Genomic DNA, 6,000 nt, shown 5'->3' with positions numbered 1-6,000 from the left:
TGTAGGGGAAGCTGTAGCCTTTCTCTCTCTCTTGGGAATCTGTGGTGGGAACGGCAGAGCCTCCAAGGAGCCCCAAGGCTTTCCCTGGGGCCAGAACAGAGAAAGCTGCTGCTCTGGGCCTTTTCTTGGATGCACATAAAAGAGGTCAAAGGAAATTATAACAAAGCTTCTTTAAAAAAAAGCTAGACACTTTGATGTAATGCATTAATTCAAAGGAATGGCAAAAACATACACAAACTGGCGGGGGGGGGGGGAGAAATTCTTGTGAATATTTTTTGATCAAGTCAGGATTACTGATATTAAAGTAAATAGTGACTGGTTTTGGTATTCGGTCTGTATTTTAAATCAGTCAGTGAATACAAATATCTAAAAGCTGGCATGTGACGCTATCCCAACCCTCACAGCAGGAAGCATTAGTTCAGAGCAGTAGGGAAAATGCATATTTGAGTCCTTTAGTGACTTGTGACTGCAGAGAGCCACATCTAGCAATCAGGCAGATAGATAATGTCATCTGGGGTCATTGTGATGCCTTGTAGAATCTTTGGACAAGCTGCTTTGAGATGAGATTACTTTTGTAGAAGTACAATCCCTTTGCACTCGGTTTTGTTGACAAACAGATCAAGCAGCTGACAGAGAAGTGGCAGCGCAATGTGTTTCTTCGAAGCAGATGCTGCACTTTAGCCAAGAAAGAAAGAAAGAAAGAAAGAAAAAATCGATTCATCAGCTTGTACGTGCACATCACGAAGCGCTTAATCAGAAAGTCATGTGGGACTTTCTTTGCCATGATCATGAGACCTGGGGTTCTCAAGGGAAATGTTCCAACACGAGAAAGAAAATACACAGCCCAGAAAGCCCATGTTTTCAATTTGCTGCCGCACGGTTTAAATGATCTAAATAGGCAGCTTAATGTAGGGAGAAGGGGTCATTCAAGGTGAGAAAAATCATGTTTAATACCCCCAGCTCACGTTGGGTTGATTGTACTTTTGAAATGCGAATGACCTCAGCTGACAGCGTTCCTCTTGATAAGAGGATCCCCTGTCTGTTTCTAAATCTGTCATCTGCCAGTGACAATGGAAGCATGTCTCAGCTCCTGGCACCAGGCCCAGCTCCTCTGGGCATCATGCAGAATTCGGGGTTTGTTGGTTACTTTCTCTGTATATTGCCAATGTGCTTGCCTCCTCTAGGTGCCACCCTTTCTGTTTCCCATATGTATGCTGCATCACTACAGAGAAAAACTCGACGGCGAGGGTGTGGACTGCATCTTTCCTGGGGAACCTGCTTCAGTTTTCTCTCTATGTGGGATGGGGGGGGGGGAGGGTAGAGTTCTACAGAAACCACAGTCCTCCGATGGAAAGGGTTGCAAAGTTGAGCACTTACTTGATGCTTGCCAGCACTACAGGCAATAGAAAAGAAGTCTGGTTAAAGGCTTGTTTTGATATTCAGTTTATTTTTAGTTCTATGTTTGGGTATGTTTGGGTATACACAACATACATGTGTGTACAGGTGCTCTTGGAGACTTTGGATCCTGGGAGCTGGAGTCACAGGCTATAGTGAGTTGCTTGATGTGTGTGCTTGAAACTGCCCTTGGGTTCTCTGTAAGAGCAGTGTGTGCTCTTAAGGGCTGAGCCATCTCTCTAGCCCAAACAGTATTTATGCTTTAGAAATGCAGCATGGACTATTTTAGATGAAATTATGTAATGCCTGTAAGAAAGACTGTGGATTTATAGTTGTTGAAAATAGTTGATAGGTACAAAGGGGTCTATTAGATTAGTGTGTTTATTTTTGTGCATAGTTTATAGTCTCTATAATACACAACTTAAAAGATGGCAGGAAAGGGAGCCTTATCCTCAAATACACAAGCCCCAGTGAGGCCAGAGATGCAGCCCTTCAGACAGTAGCCAGCAGGCAGCAGGCAGCACTGCTCAGAGCTCTCTGGTGTTTGACCTCACAGTGTGGTGTCGTGTCCCTTACAGTTCTCTGTCTGTCAGACTGCTGGGATGCACCCTCTCCTTGAATTCTTCTCCCACTGACTGGGAGTCCAGTCAGGATCTGCAGAGTTCCAGCTTCACAAAACTCAAATGCCCCGAGTCACTTCTCCAAGGCCCCTAAGTCATTTTCCAAGGCCCTTAAACACAGATAGTGCATTCTCTCATAAGTCTGACTTGGGCTGTACACATGTTTCAATTTCCACCTAGTTTTATTTTCAGCCAGATCCCTATGGCCAGCAATGGCTGGAGGTCTTTCTCTTGCTGATCCTAAAGTGGCCTTTTTTCTTCCTGTGCCTCTTTCTATCCCTTTAGTTGCCCTGTGCCACGCCCCCCCCGCCCCCGCCCCCGCCCCCGGCATACTCCCCTGTGTCTTGAAAACAGTTCCCTGTTCTGTGTGATCATTTTGACTCTTGGACTCTAATCTCTATTCTGAAGCAAGTTAGGCTGAAGTACGCAGAGACAATAGTTCCAGCCTTTGGTTACCTCATGCCTAACTTAGATGCACAAGGCTCTCTGTCTGCTGTGGAACAGCAGCTGGGATTTCAGGATCAGACAGCAAACATCTCAACCTTCATCCGAGAATTGTACGCTGCACAGTGGTCAGAACTTCTGAGAAATGTTCTTAGTCCCCTTACTCATCTTTCTCCTCTGCTGGGCTGAGACTTCTCTGCAAAGCCACCAGAGGCAGGGTTCCTTGAAGGACAAGGAAGAGTAGCATGCTCACAGCACCATTATTAAAAATTAAGGAACGGAACAAGGGGAGCAAAAAAGGATGTCATGAGAATGAGCTCACATCCCTGGTACTATCTATCATCTCACTTAATACCACTTTTCACTCTTAAACTTGAGAGAAAGCAAAGGCCATATACAAAGGAGGACAGATCTTTGAGTAAAGAAATCCAGATTTCTGCCCAGCCTCGGCAGAGAGCATCCATCAAACGCTGGGTTTACTCTTGTGGTTTTTACTTTTTTTTCAGTGTCAAGAGCCTAGGACAATCCTAGCGTGGGAGTGGATGCTGACCAGACAAGTTAAAGAGATAGGAAATGGACTCCGATTTCAGTAAGAGATCCCACAGGGAAGCAGACCCACCCACCAGGAAAATTTTAGCTGTCAAATATTGTGAGATCTAAAGTAGGGGCACCAGAATCCAGGGCCGAGTGTTACAGAAGTGAAGGTCTGCTCCGCAGGTCCATTGGAGGGCAAGACCAGCCCCCTCTGTGCGGTCAGAACAAAGGCAGACTAGAGAGCCTGTAGTAGTCATGCTGAAAGTGGGAGCCCCTGAAGTTTTAAGTAATTGGGGTCCAGAGTATATTGGTGTTGGCCATTTGCCCACAGTCCTACAAAGAGTTTGTGGCAAGGCTGAGATTCGGGAAAAGCTCCTCCCACTGGGCTCTAACAGCCTCAGTGCTGCTGAGTTGCCCTCAAACATGGCTGCTTCTTTCATCCCCAGACAGGCTTGAGAGTCACTTGCGCTTCTCAGCGGGACTCTTACTTTTTGAGCCCAGGGAAAGAAGCATTCTGCAAACACTTTTCATTCCCCTCACAGCACATGCTGAGCGAAAGGCACTCTGCAAAAGTCCCTTATGGCCAAAACAAAACAAAATGTAGCATTCATTCCAACAAACTTGCAGTCAACCCTAGCCCAGAAGCAAAATCCCACGCAGAGAATATGGTCCCTCGCCGCTCACAAATCCACTCGGGAGGGACTGTGAGCGGGGGCTTGCAGCTGTGTGGAGACCAGTCAACGTTCAGCGTGGCGCTCACTGGAAATTCTACCATAAGACTTGTTTTTAATTCCACTGACACTTTGAATGTTTTCCTTGTGTACCTATTAATGGCAAGAAGGAAAGTTAAAAAACAAATAAAACAAAATAGAAAAAGAAATGTAGTGTGGGAAGAGCAAGAGAGGGAACTGTGGTGGAGGGCCAGTGAACTTGTAGGCTAGGATGTCTCTGTTTTAGGCTCATTCTAGCTTGGCCATACTCTATTAAAAAAAAAAGAAAGAAAGAAAGAAAAAAAAACCACGCTGCATTTAAGAGTTCAATGAACCTTGATTCCTTGTCAGATTAGCAAACTCCTCACCATCGGGCTGTAAAATTTCTCAGGCTTTTGTCTCAGAGTCTCCAGGTTGAGAGAGGCCAGAGAAACTTCAGCCAGACCCAGTCTCAGTCAATTACCTTCTTAATTCTAAGACTATGGATGGAGGCTAGAGGAGCCTGTCTTCCAGCTTAGCTGAACACTCAGCCACAGGTAAGATTTATCCCCTCTTCTCTTCAGCTACGGAAACCCAGAGCCAGGCTCTGAGAGGACATGTGGCTCTTTAGGGCATTTTTTGTCGTTTAAAACAGTTGGACATATACTTCCTGGATCATGTCCCACACAAACAGGAGTAGTTGGTTACCCTGAACCTGGAAATGAAAGCCACCTGTAGCGAATGTCAATACCTCCCCCAAACCTCTGAGTTACTCACATCTAAGCAGCAAAGTGAAAGTCAGTCAGGGAGGAGAAGCTGCCCCGCGGGCTCTGTTAGGATAGCCTCACCTCTGCTTCAGTTACTGCCCAATGGTTGCTGGTCAGAGCAAGGCCAGGAGACGCATGAGTGGTTTGACAGTGACATACACAGTTAGTTATTCATCACCACAGTGATAAGAGTGGATAAAGCAGGACTATGCCAGCTTTCACAGCAGTGGCCACGTGAAGTATTTGTGCTTACATGCCTGGCCTAAGGAAATGCTGAGGTAAGAAAACACACACACACACACACACACACACACACACGATATGATATGCTTCATAAAACAAATTTCAACCTAATTTGAACAATAGAGAATTAATTAAAACATGGGCTATTCTCTCTCTCTCTCTCTGTGTGTGTGTGTGTGTGTTTGTCTTTCTTTCTGTCTTTATTTAGCACTATTTTGGTCTTTGATCATTTGATAAGATCTAGGCATCATTATTCCATGATGAACATCTGAAACTATGACTATACATTGCTGTCAGGAGGCCATCAGACACAAACAAGGCACTCGAGGCTATTATGCGAGGCTATTATGTTAGCACTGACAAAAACATCTACTCAATCCCTCTGGTTACTCCCCCCCCCCCGACTTTTTTATTTGATAGTTTTCTAAGTATTGAAAACATCTTTAGTTTCAAATTTTAGCCATGATGTTAAGAGTAACTCACTTTTGTTCTTCCTCTTTGCTTTCTTTTCTTTTGAGTGTTTGTTTTTTGTTTTTACTTGCCTATGCTGAGGATTGAACCCAGGACCTTCAAATGCTAGGCAATCACTCCCCCATTGAGATTTACCTCCAGCCTGTGATCTTTGTAGATAGTCTCAGCATGTAGACTAGCTTGGCTTAGAACTGACTCTGCAGCTGGCCCCAAACTCATAATCCTCCTGACTCTACCTCCTAAGCACTAGGATGTCAGGTGTGAGCCACCGTAGTGCAAACCCCCACGGCACCTTTCTACGTCAGCACACCAGTAATTCTATTTGGAAGTGTGACTCCAGCTATATCTAGTTTGTGGAACCTGGCCAGAACCAGTGTGGTCTGGAGATGCACTATGCATGCCTTTAAATCACGAAGATGACAATCCATTTATTTCAACCAAACTACGATCTGTGCAGCTCATGCTTCATTCTAAATAGCTATCTCACTCTCCTTCAGATATTTTTGAGAGGCTCTTGGTAGGGACTGTGGTGCAGGACAGACACCCTTGAGATGGCCCTCCTAACATCTCTACTCCCTGCCTCCAGCATGTTCCGGGTTCTATAAGAGAACACTGGAATCTTACTGCCTTAGAAAGAATGTGGTTTTTATCTTGACTCATGCTCTGGAGAACAGGCAATCTAAGAGCATGAGATGTCTGCTCAGCTTCTGGGGGGAGTGGGGGGGGGGTTGTGCTGCTTCAGCTGACAACGGTGGATACAAAAGGCAGAAGAAAACATTAGCATCAATACTGCTTTTAAAGGACCCCTTTCCTACAGGAACTTATCCATTCCCAAAA

At 45.2% G+C, this 6,000-nt stretch overlaps 1 long non-coding RNA gene across 1 annotated transcript in view; it reads left to right on the top strand.

Moving 5' to 3' along the window:
- Window positions 1–4,129: 4,129 nt before the first annotated feature.
- The window catches only part of Gm35419, a 51,706-nt gene continuing 49,835 nt past the window's right edge, over window positions 4,130–6,000 (top strand). Inside the window, exon 1 of the long non-coding RNA XR_383483.2 lies at window positions 4,130–4,239. This is a non-coding gene — a long non-coding RNA (predicted gene, 35419). The remainder of the gene's footprint in view (window positions 4,240–6,000) is intronic.

This window comes from Mus musculus, chromosome 14 (genome assembly GCF_000001635.26).
Source record: "Mus musculus strain C57BL/6J chromosome 14, GRCm38.p6 C57BL/6J".
Lineage (NCBI taxonomy): Eukaryota > Metazoa > Chordata > Mammalia > Rodentia > Muridae > Mus > Mus musculus.
The sequence above is the reverse complement of the archived record's forward strand: the minus strand, read 5'-3'. Positions and strand labels throughout refer to the sequence as shown.